The sequence below is a fragment of the Herpailurus yagouaroundi genome, unplaced genomic scaffold (assembly GCF_014898765.1).
Source record: "Herpailurus yagouaroundi ecotype Mexico unplaced genomic scaffold, PumYag 67556, whole genome shotgun sequence".
NCBI lineage: Eukaryota > Metazoa > Chordata > Mammalia > Carnivora > Felidae > Herpailurus > Herpailurus yagouaroundi.
The window spans coordinates 1,063,021-1,081,894 of NW_024420362.1; positions in this window are offsets into that span (position 1 = coordinate 1,063,021).

Consider the following 18,874-nt stretch of genomic DNA (forward strand, 5'->3'; position numbering starts at 1 on the left):
TTGTTGGTTTTTCCAGTGTTGTAGATTTAACTTCTGTATTTCATCATATATAATTTGAAGATATTTAACATAATATTATCTCAGAACACAATTAACTTAAAACATGGGAAAAATCCAAGGCTTTACCCCCCCAAAAAGCTAAATAGTATCCATTTTGAATTTAAAAGTATAGAGGCTACAAAACAGAAGGGTCAGTCAATTCATAGGGGACAAAAGAACTAAAAAACCTCAGTCAGTATCACTATCTACTTTCATATTTGATTTGGCATCAAATAGTTACTGAGTTACTGTGAATAATCTACAGATGTATATTTATTTATTTATTTATTTATTTAATATATGAAATTTATTGTCAAATTGGTTTCCATACAACACCCAGTGCTCATCCCAAAAGATGCCCTCTTCAATACGCATCACCCACCCTCTTCTCCCTCCCACTCCCCATCAACCCTCAGTTTGTTCTCAGTTTTTAAGAGTCTCTTATGCTTGGGCTCTCTCCCACTCTAACCCCCCTCTTTTTTTTGCTACCCCTCCCCCATGGGTTTCTTTTAATTTTCTCAGGATCCACATAAGAGTGAAAACATATGGTATCTGTCTTTCTCTGTATGGCTTATTTCACTTAGCATCACCCTATCCAGTTCCATCCATGTTGCTACAAAGGGCCATATTTCATTCTTTCTCATTGCCACGTAGTATTCCATTGTGTATATAAACCACAATTTCTTTATCCATTCATCAGTTGATGGACATTTAGGCTCTTTCCATAATTTGGCTATTATTGAGAGTGTTGCTATAAACATTGGGGTACAAGTGCCCAGATGCATCAGTACTCCTGTATCCCTTGGGTAAATTGCTAGCAGTGCTATTGCTGGGTCATAGGGTAGGTCTATTTTTAATTTTTTGAGTAACCTCCACACTGTTTTCCAGAGTGGCTGCACCAAATTGCATTCCCACCAACAGTGCAAGAAGGTTCCCATTTGTCCACATCCTCTCCAGCATCTATAGTCTCCTGATTTGTTCATTTTGGCCACTCTGACTGGCATGAGGTGATATCTGAGTGTTGTTTTGATTTGTATTTCCCTGATGAGGAGCGATGTTGAGCATCTTTTCATGGGCTTGTTGGTCATCTGGATGTCTTCTTTAGAGAAGTGTCTATTCATGTTTTCTGCCCATTTCTTCACTGGATTATTTTTTTTTCGGGTGGAGTTTTGTGAGCTCTTTATAGATTTTGGATACTAGCCCTTTGTCCAATATGTCGTTTGCAAATACCTTTTCCCATTCCGTTGTTTGCCTTTTAGTTTTGTTGATTTTTTCCTTTGCTCTACAGATGTATATTGTAAGCTGGCTATGTGGGAAACTCTGTGTTGGGCTATGTGACAGATGCTAAATATAAAAGATGTAGTTAGTACTTGTACAAAAAGAGTTTAGAATTAGTGAAACTCTAGAAAGACATATTCAAATCAAACAATGTGAGGAAAATTTGCTAAGTGCCAAACTATCTGCCAAGATGTTTGGTATAATATAAATCCTAAAAGGGGAAATATCATTATAGGCTCAAACAAGCAGGAACAACTTCTAGGTGAGGTATAACTTGAGTCCACCCATTCATTCAACAAATCATTACTGTGCCAAGTATTGTGTTTAACTCTGGAATTGAACTTGAAGGAACAAATAATAATTGTACTGGCATAAGGGAAAATGAATAGAGTAAACAGTAGAAACAAAGGTACAGACAAAGGGAAATACAAATTATAACTTAGGAACATTGAATAGATTCACTTGTTTCTTAAAGGAAATCATGAGATATATTTTTAAAATGTTGTTTAAGGCTAGATATAGAAGATCTTGGAAGCTAGGTGTAGGAGTTTGAACTCCAACTTTAAAGGAAGTGAGAAGTCACTTGAATGGCAATGATAAGCAAAATTGTGAGTAAAAAAGACATATAGTAGTCCCCCCTTGTCCATAGTTTTGCATCCTGCAGTGTCAGTTACCTGCAGTCCACTGCAGTCCAGAAGCAGAGGATTCCCTTTCTGACATATCATATTACCAGGTCACTAGTAACCTAACACTAAATCACAATGCCTATGTCATTTAGCTGACTTCATCTCATAACAGGCATTTTATCATCTCACATCATCATAAGAAGGGTGACTACACTATAATGAGATATTTTGAGAGGGAGACCACATTCACATAACTTTTATTACAGTATATTGTTATAATTACTCTATTTGGTTATTATTATTTTTAATTTGGACAAGTTAAATAATAATAGCAATAATGTATTTTCCCAGCCAGGAAACTGTGTCTTTTCTAATAAGTTTAGACTCTCAAGATGTTGGAAAACCAAAAGAAAATGTGGCAATAAACTTAATAAACAGTAGGAACTAGACTGAAACACTTAATAACATTTTTTCTATCCTTTCTCTATCTAGTCTACATGACCCTGTTTCCGAGAAAACTCTTAGGGCATCACTATAGAAAAACACTTAATTCTCTTAGCCTGTAATGTGGGATAAGAAAAAAAAAATAAACAAACACTGAGTTGCCTTAAAGTGACTAGAATAAAATTTACTCTACTTTTAGTAAACATTTTAGAGTGTTTACTCTGCAAGGTACTACTCTGTATTGAAAGGAAGGAGGATAGAGGCATACAAACATGACAAAGGCACAGCCTCTGCTCTCAGAGGAGCTTGTGATAAGGTAGAGATGATCATCTATACCTAAGACAAAGTACATAGGATTAGAAGAGAGGTAAAGGCAGTTCTGAAAGTTGTGAATCAAAATCCCTGTAACGTGTGGCAAGATCACTTATAAACCCTGTTCCCGTGACAAGTTCCAGTCAGTACCAGTTGGCAAGCCATGTAAAATTGTAATCATCTTATCAGTTTAAAAAAATTATTTAGAGGCTGTACTCTGCATTTTAAACACAGCATTTATTTCTAAATCAACTACAGCTTGAAGAAAAATGTAAATGAAGCATTTATTTTAAAACAATTTTGCATGCTGTCATGATTCAAAGCATCAGACATAGTCTTGAAAGTAAAAAAAAAAAACTTCTTAACTCACATTTTACAACTCTAATATTTCAAGCAAAAAGTTGGATAAATGTAAGAAAGAAAGAAAATTCAGTAACGTTTTGGCGGGAACATTTGGCACTCTTCCATGACTTGCCTGCTGCAAGAGCCAGAATTTGATTCAGGAGGAACTAAAAACTTCTCCATGCTGCTCTGGTGGCCCAGAGATTCTGGCTTTGGGCAGCACCATCTGGACTAGTGTGAACAACAAAGTCAAACCTTCCTCGTGCATTTGCCTGGCTGGGCAAATCAACTTGAGAGCAAGGGTACAGGCTGCGTTTTGGGCTCTATCAGCTTTCTTCTTTCTGGTGTGGATAGCTCCAAAGCGCAACAGCTGTCAGGAAGAGAATAAGGCAGCTTTTCCTTTTACCATATATTGTAGTCCAATTACAAGTTACTATTCATCCAGGTTTTGGGCAACTATAGTTACTCAGCTTCCTGTATCATCTTCTCTGTCAATCAATGGTTTTCTTTGCATATAAATCCTAACAAGTGTTTTCTTCATCAAAACCTCATTAGAGGTTTCTCCTGACTGTTTTGTAAATAAGAGTAAATGTGGCTAGTGAGCCTGAGCTAAGTTCCACGGACTGTATTGTATCCCAAGTCTTTTTTATCATTTCAGTCTGTCAGTTATTTTAGTCAGGCCTGCTTTTCTGTTTCACCACCCTTGGCAAAATTTAAAGTTCTGAGATCACTGCAATAGATTTTGAAGAGGTTCTAAACCTATATAGTAATCTATATCTTCATGTCTCCAAGAAAATCTCAAGGCCATTTCTATTGCCACTGTTGTTTTGTCTTGTTTTTTTTTATTTGGACTGAAGTGTTTCCACCTAAAATCAAGCTGAGAGAGAAACACATACTATTCATAGTGTTGCCTGCCCAGCGCAAGTGATATCTGCTGATGCTGTTTCCTTATACAATAAAATAACATGTTCTGTTTTTTACCCCTCAACTTAATAGGTAAATACAGATCTATTTTTAGATAAAGCAAAGGTTGTGTTGACGATTAGAAGTGACATCAGGCAACCTGCCAACTTGAATCAATTTCCCAAACACCTGTGCAAATTTCTTATATTTTGATATTTCAAATGTGGACTAGTTCAGCTAGTTTCCAGGTCTTCCAAAATGATCTATTCATAAGTATTTTCAAGCCTTCAAATTGTCAGCATTTAGAACAGAGAAAGTTCCAAGAGGATTTCTGCCTTCAGCTTATAAGCCTGGATTGTCAAAAGTAAAATAAAAAGGCTGCCAGTTGGTTTTTTAGGTGAACAGACTTTCCAAAAAGTTGACCTTTTATTTTTAACCTTATTCATTTTTTTATTCTACACTGGGCAACAATTCTCTAGTCAGTACACATATGGCTTTAGTAAATAACCATGAAAATTTGGGAATAATGCCACTTTATAGTAATGAAGTTCATAGGAATCAATATACAGACAAAAGTAACCCACTCTGAGTACAGGTTTGTAGATAGGTTACATATATGGAAATGTCCAAGACTAAATAAGGTCACTAGTCCAAGAGGTGCTCTCGAGGTTAGAATAGAAATGAAAGCAACTATAATATAATCAATTGTGCTGCAAATTCTCTGAAGAATGTGCCTACAGTATATGGTAGTTTTCTGTGTGGAGTCAATAAAAAAGCAGAATTGGATAGAAAGAAATTGCTTATTTTAACTAACTCTGTCCAGGAAAACGGGGAATATATATTGCAATAATGACACTGATAATTATGGAATAATAAACATTATCATTTATTGATGTCTAAATGACTTAATATATGTGAAGCACATAGAACAGTGCCCAGCACAAGTATTTATTGTCAGCTATAATTATCTTAATGTTGTAATAGTATAATAAAGCACTCTACTAAGCAATGTACAAATTTAAACCAAATCTAGAGCTAGTCCACAATCCCAACACTGTCCTACAAATCTTCTACTCTACCCCTGCCACAAACACAAATACCTCTAAAAACTGTTCTTTCCACCATTCCTTTAATTGCACAAGCCAGGACTAGGCACAGTTTTGGATACTACCATCTTCTTCATTCTCCAAATCTCATCCTTCAAAAACGTTTATTAATTTCATTTCACTTTGTTAATATGTTTGGTACTTATTAACTTCTCTGTACCTCCAGTGACACCATACTGGTCTAAGCCAGTATTTTCTCTTCCTAGACTACTGCAGATAGCCTCTTAACTGTCTCCTTGTGTACCCCATTTCCCCTGCTTAGGCAGATTTTCCATAGAACAGCTAGGGTGATCTCTTCAAAACCCAAATCTGATCACTATTATTTTTTTCAATGGCTTTCTATTGTTCTTACCCTACTACTAACAAAACTGTCAACTAGACTTGTAAAGCCCTGCTTAGTGCGTCCTCTGCCTACCTTGCCAAATCCATATCACATCACTGCAGTCTTGCTCCTATGCTTAGCTACACTGGCTTTCTTCCCCTTCAGAAAAAAATGTATTTTAAATGAGGACTTGATCTAAAAAGTCAAGGATATCATCCCAGAGAAAATGAGGTTTGGACTGAGAAGCTTGATCATAGGTCAGTGTTAAACTGATGGCAAATCTTGTGGTGTGGGGGGGGGGGGGGGGGTTGGGGTGGGACGAGTGAATGAGAAGTAATTTGGGAAAGAAGAGATCATTCCACGAAAAGGGAACAAGTGGCCTGAGCAAAGTCCCAGAGAAGAAATGAACTTCATATGTTCTAGAAAAGAAAGAGGGTGACATAAGTGAAATGAGCAAGCAGGAAAATAATACAAGTTGAGACTAATACAGGGAGGTGAGGGTTAAGGTACATTGAGGCTGTAGACCACAATAAGGAATTTGAAAGTGATAATAAATAAATGATTGAAATTATTAGACCTTTTTTTTTGTAAACTACAATTTGATACTTACTTCAAATTTCAAAAAATGAGTTTCACCCTTGTTTTAGGCAAATATAAGTTTGTGTTTTTCACTAAGTCATCAGTGAAGTCTATTGGACCTGGCTTGGCAGCTGGTAGCCAAGGAGATGCCAGGGTGCAGAGAAAGGAATATGTTATTGATGGGACCTCAGGTGCACTGGCACAACTGCAAAAGACAAGAATTTTGTACGCATTGTCTGCCACAAGCCAACTCTCCTTTTGGAATCCAATAACTATTACCTAACAGTTGAGAGAACAGAACCAACAGTTTGCCAAGATTAACCAGTTGAAAAATTAACCTTTAAATTGCTTTTGAAAAATAAAGTCAATTGGGGAGCAACTTGGGAACAAAGAGAAATAAATTACACATTTGCCATTCCACAATGATATAATTAAACATATGCATAGGGGCTGAAGATTAGCACCTGTAGAACAGAAAAAAGAAAACACCTTCCAAAGCTTCAAATAAAGATAAATGGACTTAAGAGCATTCTGATTTGTTGATTTCAAGGAATCTCAGGGAAGGAAACAGGACAAAGGAATATATTTCTTTACAAGATTGCCTGAAAAGAATCCCAGCATTTTCCAAAAAGAACTTTTTCCAACAAAAGACTGATAGAATTTCAAACTACCCATATATGTAGTCATCAAGAAAGACAATTATGTATTCCATATTTTAAAATTTGAGGAATCAAGACACTGTATTGTTATGTAGCATTATGAAAGTCACTCTTAAAAAAAACATGACATGGAACTGAGGTTTCTTCATATCTTGTCTACTCTTAGGTTACCATAATCATGGGAAATTCCTTGAGAGCAGGGGTCCTATCTTTTGCCATTAGAGCCATAGAACTTGTCATATAGTATCTGCTCAATAAATATTTGTTAAATGAGTGAACAAACCACTCTTTGCCTGGCCCAGAAGTGCCATTTTCTCTTCATTCATTCTCTGGAGTTTCTTCCCAGTACAAATAGAGAGCAATATGGAACTTGCTAACATCAGTGTCTTCGAAACTGAATATATACTAATATGGTGAATTGTATTGTCCCAGTTAAGCTTTAGAAAATAAGTGTCTTTTTAGACATTTGTTTGCGTAAAACCCTTGGATTTTGTTAATGTTAGTTTTTTTTTTCTCATTTTATTTAATATGAAATTTATTGTCAAATTGGTTTACATACAACACCCAGTGCTCATCCCAACAGGTGCCTACCTCAGTGCCCATCACCCACTTTACCCGCCCCCCCCCCCCCCAACCCCCCCCCAGTTTATTCTCAGTGTTTTTTTATTTTATTTATTTTATTTTTTAAAATTTACATCCAAATTAGCATATAGTGCAACAATGATTTCAGGAGTAGATTCCTTAGTGCCACTTACCCATTTAGCCCATCCCCCCCCACAACCCCTGCAGTAACCCTCAGTTTATTCTCCATATTTCTGAGTCTCTTATGTTTTGTCCTCCTCCCTGTTTTTATATTATTTTGTTTCCCTTCCCTTATGTTCATCTGTTTTGTCTCTTAAAGTCCTCGTATGAGTGAAGTCATATGATTTTTCTTTCTCTGACTAATTTCACTTAGCATAATACCCTCCAGTTCCATCCATGTAGTTGCAAATGGCAAGTCTTCATTCTTTTTGATTGCCGAGTAATACTCCATTATATATATCTATATCTATATCTATATCTATATCTATAGATATATCTAGATATAGATATAGATATAGATACCACATTTTCTTTATCCATTCATCTATAGATGGACATTTGGGCTCTTTCCATACTTTGGCTATTGTTGATAGTGCTGCTATAAACATGGGGTGCATGTGTCCCTGGGAAACACCACAACTGTACCCCGTGGATAAAGAGCTAATAGTGCAATTGCTGGGTCATAGGGTAGTTCTGTTTTTAGTTTTTTGAGGAACCTCCATACTGTTTTCCAGAGTGGCTGCAACAGCTTGCATTGCCATTAACAATGAAAAACAGATCCTCTTTCTCTGCATCCTGGCCAACATCTGTTCTTGCCTGAGTTGTTAACGTTAGCCATTCTGACAGGTGTAAGGTGATATCTCATTGTGGTTTTGACTTGTACTTCCCTGATGATGACTGATGTTGAGCATTTTTTCATGTGTTGGTTGGCCATCTGGATATCTTCTTTGGAGAAGTGTCTATTCATGTCTTTTCCCATTTCTTCACTGGATTATTTGTTTTTTGGCTTGAGTTTGATAAGTTCTTTATAGATTTTGGATACTAACTCTTTATCTGATATGTCATTTGCAAATATCTTCTCCCATTTTTATCATTTGCCTTTTAGTTTTGCTGATTGTTTCCTCTGCTGTGCAGAACCTTTTTATTTTGATGAGGTCCCAGTAGTACATTTTTGCTTTTGTTTCCCTTGCCTCCAGAGATGTGTTGAGTAAGATTTTGCTGCGGCCAAGATCAAAGAGGTTTTTGCCTGCTTTCTCCTTGAGGATGTTGATGGCTTCTTGTCTTACATTGAGGTCTTTCATCCATTTTGAGTTTATTTTTGTGGATGGTGTAGGAAAGTGGTGAGGTTCATTCTTCTGTATGTCGCTGTCCAGTTTTCCCAGCACCACTTGCTGAAGAGACTGTCTTTATTCCATTGGATATTCTTTCCTGCTTTGTCAAAGATTAGTTGGCCATACACTTGTGGGTCCCTTTCTGCGTTCTCTATTCTATTCCACTGACCTGAGTGTCTGTTCTTGTGCCAATACCATACTGTTTTGATGATTACAGCTTTGTAGTATAGCTTGAAGTCTGGGATTGTGATGCCTCCTGCTTTGGTTTTCTTTTTCAAGATTGCTTTGTCTATTTGGCATCTTTTTTGGTTCCATACAAATTTTAGGATTATTGGTTCTAGCTCTGTGAAGAATGCTGATGTTACATTGATAGGGATTGTGTTGAATATGTAGAATGCTTTGGGTAGTATCAATATTTTAACAATATTTGCTCTTCGTATCCAGGAGCATGGAATCTTTTTCCATTTCTTTGTGTCTTCTTCAACTTCTTTCATAAGCTTTCTATAGTTTTCAGCATATAGATTATTCACCTCTTTAGATTTATTCCTAGGTATTATATGGATTTTTGTGCAACTGTAAATAGGTTCAATTCCTTGATTTCTCTTTCTGTTGCTTCATTGTTGGTATATAGGAATGCAACCGATTTCTGGGCATTGATTTTATATCCTACAACTTTCCTGAATTCGTGAATCAATTGTAGCAGGTTTTTGGAGGAATCTTTTGGGTTTTCCATATGGAGTATCATGTCATCTGTGAAGACTGAAAGTTTGACCTCCTCTTGCTGATTTGGATGCCTTTTATTTCTTTGTGTTGTCTGATTGAAGAGGCTAAGGCTTCCAATACTATGTTGAATAACAGTGGCCATAGTGGTCATCCATGTCTTGTTCCTGACCTTAGGGGGAAAGATCTTAGTTTTTCCCCATTGAGAATGGTATTAGCATTGGGTCGTTCATATAGGGCTTTTATTATCTCGAGGTATGCTGCTTCTATCCCTACTTACCTGTCGGTTTTTATCAAGAAAGGATGCTGTATTTTGTGAAATGCTTTCTCTGCATCTGTTGAGAGGATCATATGGTTCTTGTACTTTCTTTTGTTGATGTGATGAATCACGTTAATTGTTTTGTGGATATTGAACCAGCCCTGCATCCCAGGTATAAATCCCACTTGGTCGTGGTGAATAATTTTTTTAATGTGTTGTTGTAGCCATTTGGCTAATATCTTGTTGAGGAGTTTTGCATCCATGTTCATCCGGGAAATTGGTCTATAGTTCTTTTTAGTGGGGTCTCTGTCTGGTTTTGGAATCCAGGTAATGCTGGCTTCATAGAAAGAGTATGGAAGTTTTCTTTCCATTTCTATTTTTTGAAACAGCTTTAAGAGAATAGGTGTTAACTCTTACTTAAATGTTTGGTAAAATTCCCCTGGAAAGCCATCTGTCCCTGGACTCTTGTTTTTTGGCAGATTTTTGATTACTAATTCAATCCCCTTACTAGTTATGGGTCTGTCAAGTTTTCTATTTCTTCCTATTTCAGTGTTGGTAGTGTATACGTTTCTAGGGATTTGTTCATTTCTTCCAGATTGCCCATTTTACTGGCATATAATTGCTCATAAAATTATTTTATTATTGTTTTTATTTCTGCTGTGTTGGTTGTGATCTCTCCTCTTTCATTCTTGATTTTATTTATTTGGGTCCTTTCCTTTTTCTTTTTGATCAAACTGGCTAGTGGTTTGTAAATTTTGTCAATTCTTTCAAGGAACCAGCTTCTGGTTTCATTGATCTGTTCTGTTTTTTGTTTTTGTTTTTGTTTTGGTTTTGGTTTTAATTGTATTAATTTCTTCTCTAATCTTTATTATTTCTTGTCTTCTGCTGGTTTTAGGTTTTATTTGCTGTTCTTTTTCCAGCTCTTTAAGGCCTAAGGTTAGGTTGTGTATCTGAGATCTTTCTTCCTTTTTTAGGAAGGCCTGGATTGCTATATATTTTCCTCTTATGACCACCTTTGCTGCGTCCCAGAGGTTTTGGGTAGTGGTGCTATCATTTTCATTGACTTCCATATGCTTTCTAATTTCCTCTTTAACTGGTTGCTAAGCCCATTCATTCTTTAGTAGGATGTTCTTCAGTCTCGAAGTATTTGTTATCTTTCCAAATTTTTTCTTGTGGTTGATATCAAGTTGCATAGTGTTGTGGTCTGAAAATATGCACGGTATGATCTTGATCTTTTTGTACTTACTTAGAGCTGATTTGTGTCCCAGTATATGGTCTATTCTGGAGAACATTCCATGTGCACTGGAGAATAATGTATATTCTGCTGCTTTAGGATGAAATGTTCTGAATATATGTGTTAAGTCCATCTGGTCCAATGTGTCATTCAAAGCCATTGTTTCCTTGTTGATATTTTGATTAGATGATCTGTCCATTGCTGTGAGTGGGGAATTGAAGTCTCCTACTATTATGGTATTACTATTGATGAGTTTCTTTATGTTTGAAATTAATTGATTTATATATTTAGGTGCTCCACATTTGGTGCATAAATGTTTACAATTGTAGGTCTTCTTGGTCTATAGATCCCTTGATTATGATATAGTGCCCTTCTGCATCTCTTGATACAGTGTTTATTTTAAAGTCTAGATTATCTGATGTAGGTATGGCTATTCTGGCTTTCTTTTGTTGACCATTAGCATGATAGATAGTTCTCCATCCCCTTTCAATCTGTAGGTGTCTTTAGGTCTAAAGTGGGTCTCCTGTAAACAGCATATAGATGGATCTTGTTTTCTTATCCATTCTGTTACCCTATGTATTTTGATTGGAGAATTGAGTCCATTGTCGTTTAGAGTGAGTACTGAAAGATAGACTTTATTGCCATTATGAAGCTTGTAGAGTTGCAGTGTCTGTTGGTGTTCTCTGGTCCTAATCTTTGGTTCTAATCACTTGTTTTTGATATATCTATATCTATATCTATATCTATATCTATATCTATATCTATATAAATTTTCATCTTTTCTACCCTCAGAGAGTCCCACTTAAAATTTCTTGCAGGGCTGGTTTAGTGGTCACAAACTCCCTTAATTTTTGTTTGTCTGGGAAACTTTTTATCTCTCCTTCTATTTTGAATGACAGCCTTGCTGGATAAAGAATTCTTGGCTGCATATTTTTCTGATTCAGCACACTTAATATATCCTGACACTCCTTTCTGGCCTGCCAAGTTTCTGTGGATAGGTCTGCTGCAAACCTGATCTGTCTTCCCTTGTAATTTAGGGACTTTTCTTTCCCTTGCTGATTTCCTGTTTCTCTCCTTGCCTGAGTATTTTGTGAATTTGACTATGATATTCCTTGTTGATGGTAGGTTTTTGTTGAATCTAATGGGGGTCCTCTCTGCTTCCTGTATTTTGATGTCTCTTTCCCCAGGTTAGGAAAGTTTTCGTCTATGATTTGCTCACATAACTCTTCTAACCTATTTCTCTGTCTTCCTCCTCTGGGAGCCCTATGATTCTGATGTTGTTCCTTTTTAATGAGTCACTGATTTATCTAATTCTTAAATTGTGCTCTCTTGCCTTAATATCCCTCTTTTTTTCTGCTTCATTATTCTCTATAAGTTTGTCCTCTATATCACTGATTCTCTGTTCTGCCTTGTCCGTCCTTGTCACCGCTGCATCCATCCATGATTGCAGCTCAGTTATTGAATTTTTAATTTCATTTTGGCTATTATTTACTTCTTTTATCTCTGCAGAAAAGGATTCTAATCTATTTTCAACTCCAGCTAGTATTCTTATGATATTGATTCTAAATTCTGGTTCAGACATCTTGCTTGTATCTGTGTTGGTTAAATCCCTGGCTGTCATTTCTTAGTGTGCTCTTTCTTTTGGGGTGAATTCCTTTGTTTTGTCATTTTGAAGGGACAAAAGGAATTAATGATGTCAAAAAATTGCAATATAAAATATTAAAATTAAAATAATTAGAATAAAAAATTTAAAACTAAACACACAGACACGCACACACAAACACACACACACACACACACACACACACACAAATCGAATAGAAGATGGTAGATCCTAGGTGTGTTTTGGTCTGGGTGTTGAAAGTGGTTTGACAGAATAGAGAAAAAAAGGAGGGGGAAAGGAAATCGTTTGAGAATGTGAAAAAATGAATACACTAATGTAGACTAAAATGAGATGACGTGAGTAAAATAGAAATGAAAAAATATACACAAAATAAAGAATATAGTAGAAAAAATTAAAGAAAAATATTTTTAATAAATATTAAAAAGAAATATGATTTTTTTATGTTTAAGAAAAAGAAAATAAATGAAAAAGAGAAAAAAATAAAATGGAAAAAAGAAAAAAGTAAGCATTTGAAAATTTGAAGTAGTGACTACACTATAGTAGACTAAAATAAAATGTTTGGAGTAAGATAGAATTTGAAAAAAATTACATAAAAGCTAAAAATATAAGAAATAAAAATATATTTAAAAGAAATTGAAAGTAAAAATGAAGTTTTTCTCCTTTTCTGCAATAAGAAAAAGAAAAAAATGAAAAAGTGAAAAAAAGATAAAGAAAGAAAAAAAGGGAATTGAAAATTTGAAACGGTGAAAGTAAACTAAAATAAAATGATGAAAGTAAAGTTGTATTTGAAAAATATTTACACAAAAGTAAAAAATGTACTAATAAAAATTAAAGACAGAAATTTTTTCATAAAAATTGAAAATAAAAATAAGTTTTTTCTCTTTCTGTTTTCAAGAAAAAGAAAAGTATTGTAAAAGAGAAAATGGAAAAAGAGAAAAAAATAAAAAAAATTGAATAGAAGAACCCACTAACAAATTGAAGTAGGACTGATATTGCTTTGTTTTCCCCTAGAGGTTAGTTCATGTACTTCTTTATACTCCATAAATTAGGCTGTAGGTGAGGCTTGTGTTCTTGAAGAGCAAAATTGACCCAGTTGGGCGGGGCTCAGTTTAACAGCTCTGCTCTCCACTAGATGGCGCTGCTAGCCTATTGTGGTGAATTGTTGCAGGGCTGGTAGGTTTGCATATGTATGTGCCAGAGCGGTGAAAATGGCGCCACCCAGCCACCCAGTCTGTCCTCCCGCATCAGCAATCGTGAACCTGTCCTCTGTCTTCAGCTCTCCTCCACTACCTGCTTTTTCACTCTCCATGACCAAGCCCCAGGCAGTACTCTCCAAGTTTTGTCTCAGATGCGGCTGTTTTCCCTGGCCCCTTACTTCTGAAGGACTTTGGCTTTGACCTGTTCCACCCCTCTGTGTGAGGGTCTCACTGAGCAATGGCTGCATGAGCAATGGCTGGATGTAGGCTGCACCCAGGAATGCCCGCTGCACCCTGCTGTTGCTGCTGCTCCAAGGCTGTGGCCAGGTACCAGCCCGCCCCCCAAAAAAGTTCGTGAGACAGGGTAACATAGCGTTTCAGGGATTATGGAAAATTGTAACACACATCTGGCACCAGGCTTCACCCTCAACGACCTTGCCCCAGCACCAGTGAATGTGGCTGCCTTCTGGGGTCTGTTGGACACAGGTGGCTTTAACAGTCTACCAAATGTCCTTCAATCAGTGGAACCATTTTTTCCCGTGTGGCCTGAGAACCTCCTGGATCTCACTCTGTTCCTGGGGATTCACCTTTCTCACTAGAGCACCACCAGGTATGGAGCTGTGGAGTTGCAGCCTTTGCACTCCCCTTGTTTACAGTCTTAATGGAATTTAAACCCTCTCCTTTTTCCTTTCTCCCTTTTTAGTTTGGTCCCTGTGGCTGTTTCCAATTTTCCACTTTCTCTCCAGCTGCTTTTCGGGAAGGGTGCTTTTCCCGTATGCTCCACCCCCTCCCCTGTCTTCATCCTCTCTCCATCCATAAAATGGGTTCCCTAACTTTTGCGGCTTCTGGCTCCTCAAGTTCCCTTCTCTGTGCCAGGTACCTGCTGAATTCTGTGGTGCAGATTGTGCAGATTGTTGTGTTAATCTTCCAATCAGTTTTCTAGGTGTATAGGATGGTTTAGTGTTGTTCTGGCTGTATTTCATGGATGCAAAACACACAAAAAGCTTCCAAGCTATTCCTCCATCTTGGCTCCTCTAAACAGTCAAAATTTAAAAATAACATAACATAACAGAACAGAACATAAAAAGTGTTTGCAGTGCTCGTTTAGTGGTCAAGAGCTCCTAATTTTTTGTTTGTCTGTGAAATTCTTGATCTCTCCTTCTATTCTGAATGATAGCCTCGATAAATAAAGTATTCGTGGCTACATATTTTTCCCATTCAGCATGTTAAATATACACTGTCATTCTCTTCTTGTCCACCAAATTTCTGTGGAGAGATGTGCTGCAAACATTATTTGTCTTCCCTTGTAAGTTAGGGATTTCTCTTGTCTTATTTTTAGGACTTTTCTTTATCTCTATATTTTGTCAATTTCACTAAAACATGTTTTGTTGTTTTTGTTAATTTTGATGGGATTTTTCCATTCCTCCTGGATTTGGATGTTTCCTCCCCCACATTAGGGGGGGTTTAAGCTATAATTTCCTGAAATAAACCTTCTGCTCCCTTTTTCTTCTCTTCTTCTTGGGCTTCTATGATACAAATGTTACACTTTATGGAACTATTGAGTTCTCTAAGTCTACTTTCATGATCCAAGATTTTTCTTTTCCTCTTTTGTGCAGCTTCATTTTTTTTCCAGAATTTTACCTTCTATATCACTTATTTGTTCATCTGCTTATTCCATCCTTGTGATCATTATATCCTATCTGTTTAAAATCTCAGTCTCGGGGCGCCTGGGTGGCGCAGTCGGTTAAGCGTCCGACTTCAGCCAGGTCACGATCTCGCAGTCCGTGAGTTCGAGCCCCGCGTCGGGCTCTGGGCTGATGGCTCAGAGCCTGGAGCCTGTTTCCGATTCTGTGTCTCCCTCTCTCTCTGCCCCTCCCCCGTTCATGCTCTGTCTCTCTCTGTCCCAAAAATAAATAAACGTTGGAAAAAAAAATTAAAAATAAAAAATAAAAAAAAATAAAATCTCAGTCTCAGTTATTTCATCCTTTCAGCCTGATTACTTTTCAGTTATTTTATCTCTGTTGTAAGGAATTCCCTGGTGTCTAATATCCTTTTCTCAAGCCCAGCTGGAAATTGTTTCTTTAAATTTTTGATCAAGCATATTACTTATTTATATCTGTTTCAATTAGATCCCTTGCCATGACCTTTTCTTGTTCTTTATTCTGGAATGAATTCCTCCATCTTCGCATTTTTTCTAGGTCTTTGTATTCTCTGTGTTAGGAAACCCTGCTATGTTTCATGCCCCTAAGAGTAATGGCTTTATGAAGAAGAAGTCATATGCTCTCCAGGGCCTGGTGCTTCAGAAGTGTCTCTGGTGTGTGGTGTGTGCACTTTGTTGCTGTGTTATGGTTGGTCTATCCTTCAAAGTCAGTCATCTGCAGAGTTTTTCTTTGCCTGCTGTGGAGAGTATTTCCATCTTTGCCAGAGTGTGGTGAGTTTTAAGTAGGTGTGCTGTGTTCTGCTTGTTACAAAAAGACCTAAAGTTATTTCCACTGTAGTTGAAGCTTTGTGGAAATTTATGGTCAGTAGCTGTGGTGTGTGGGGTGGGTTATACTGGTTGTCTGGTGTAGAGGCCAACTGCTCTGGTTTTCAGGCACATCTTTCTGAGGAAAACAGTACCAGGAAACAGTTTAGGCTGGCAGTGTTGATTCTGTGATATTTACTAAAATTAGTTTACGCTGAGGGGCAAGGGAGGGAAATGGTGCTTGCTGGATCTTTTGTAGCAAGAGAGGCAATGTCACTTCTCCCAGATTTGTTCTAAGAAGGAACAACCATCTCTCACAGTGTATCTCGGGGAATCCTCAGATCATGCCATCTGCCCCATGGCTATCTGCCTGCCTTCTCCACAGGAGCACTGCAACGCCCTCAAGGATGCACACCAGCCACGTTGTGGACCTCTAAAACTCCAGTATTTGTGTCCCACTTATTGTAAAAGCTCACAAAAACAGCCCCTCTCATCTTCTTAGTCAATAGTTTTAGGGAAGTGCTTTCCTTGTATGATCCATTGTGTGCTCTTCTCTATCTCTCTTACCTCTCTCCATGACCAGGGGTCCCTTCCCTCTCCAGCACTTGTGATCCACTTGTCCCCCATACCACGTCTCCACACCTCCTACCTTCTACAATGTGGGTTCTTCTCTCCTTTTAGCTGTGTATTTTGTTCTGTGAGTTCTCATATTGATTTCATAGGCATTCAGAATGAGTTTATATTTATCTAGCTGTGATCAAGGGACAAGGAAAGCCTAGGGTCCTCCCATTATTCTGTCATCTTAGTTCTTTGGTTCTGTCTCATCTTATGTCTCACATAACTCAATATATGCCGTGTACATCATATAGAGATAAAATAACTGTGGAACATAATATAGCTGGGGCACAGATTCTGAGTCATGCCATTGACATAGGAGAAGCTGCCCTCATTAGTAATGATACACAAGGACAGTAGTGGTACATTTTTTTCCTTTGTAGCTTGAGTTGTCAGAAAGTAGTGCTTCTCAAATTTTGTCCATGTGACAAAAAATATTCTACTTGAAACACTTGAATTCCTTATTATTCTTTGAATTATAGTGAAATCTAAGTATCAACAACAGTCATAGAGAATAAATGCCAAATGGGAAATTATATGGTTCTTTATTGAGGAGAGCATCTTACTTTTTAATACGTTTTGCATGGTTCAACAGACATTAATATAACTGATAGTAATAGGAAAGTCACCCTACACTGTTCTCAATTGAACCTAAGAGATCCTTTAGCTGTTTTCAGGATGCAATGGTTATCACCATATGGCTTTGGCTGTGTTTGAACCTAATGGTGTTCTTAATAACTTCATGATTGATTTGAATTTGATTTTTAAAATGCATAAAACTGTATCATTTCATTGGACTGAAAGATTTAATATAAATTAGGTTATTTATTTGCTAACTATCCCCCCAAATTCCTTTCCCACTTCTTACTACACACACAGCCTCTCAGCTAGGTAACAATATTTCAAAGCTTCCCTAGGAGACAAATGTGGATATATTAAGTTCTTGCCAATGGGATAAGAACATAAAGAATGTGTGCAATTTCTGCCATGATTACTTAAAAGGAAATTGCACAGGACTCTTCTTCCCTTTTTTCCCATGAGATGAAACAAAAATGTGCAAGCAACCCTGTTTTGACCATGTAGTCTAGAAAATGCCCTAGAAGATAGCAGAGTATCAATATAAAAGGAACCTTTGTCCCTGGATGACCTTGTCAAGCAGAGAAGTTACACTATTCCAAACTAACCAAACTTTACTTAAGGAATGAAGCTTCTGTCTTATTTAGGCCACTGTGTTTTGTGGGATCTTTGTTGAAACAGCTTAACTATTATTACCTTTAGCATTTGCCTCTGGTGCCCCATGTCACATCCCTTTGGCCCATGCTTGATTTCACCTGCAGCCTTCAGTGGACAATTCCATGTGAGCTCAGATCCAGCTCAAGCTGACTGCACTCCTTCAAATTCATGCCTCACATCTTTCTAATCTTCACATCATGGACTTCAATATCTCAGCAGCCCTCTCAGCCACATGCAACCCTCAAATAATGGGAGACAAAAGACAGTGAGTAAATACACCACTCTCTTCATTCAGGAAGTGAATTCTGTTAGGATATCATTCAGGAAGTGAATTCTGTTAGGATAGTCAAGAAAACTAAAAATGTTTAACCCAGAGAAAACCCAATAAAAATTGTTAAATATTTGAAAGACATATATGTATGTAAGTATTCAAAAGGCAGATACAGAAGATTTCAGATAAATTTATTCTGTAAGATCCTACATAGAATGAAGAGTAAGAGATAGAAGATGTAGAGTAAGATTTTAGTTCGCTATAAATAAGAACTTTATAAATTCAAAGTTACTCAAAGTTAGGTTTCTAAAGCATATTTTTGATATATGGTGACCAGTTATTTAAAATCTTGTAAAGACTCTTACTACCTACTCTTCTGACAAAGCAGACAAATACTTCAGAATCTTCCTCTCCTGCCTTGGCTTCTCCATCCCCTCACCTTGCTGCATCTACAACAAGCCATAAAAATTACTCATAATTCTTTTTATAACTCTATGAAATGAATACATTTAAATTGATTGCTATGTCTTAAGTAAATCCTCACAGTTGCAGAATTGTGAAGCTCTCATTCATTAACACCGTTACACCACAACTGTTCATCTCAAGCCCAGTTGGACACTAAAATGGTTCCAATTTAATAGATAAACTCAGTTATTGCTCCCTGCTTCTCATTGGCCTTTTCATCAAGGTATTGCAGATTCTGGAAGATCCTCATTAAGGGGCAGCTTCCCTGAT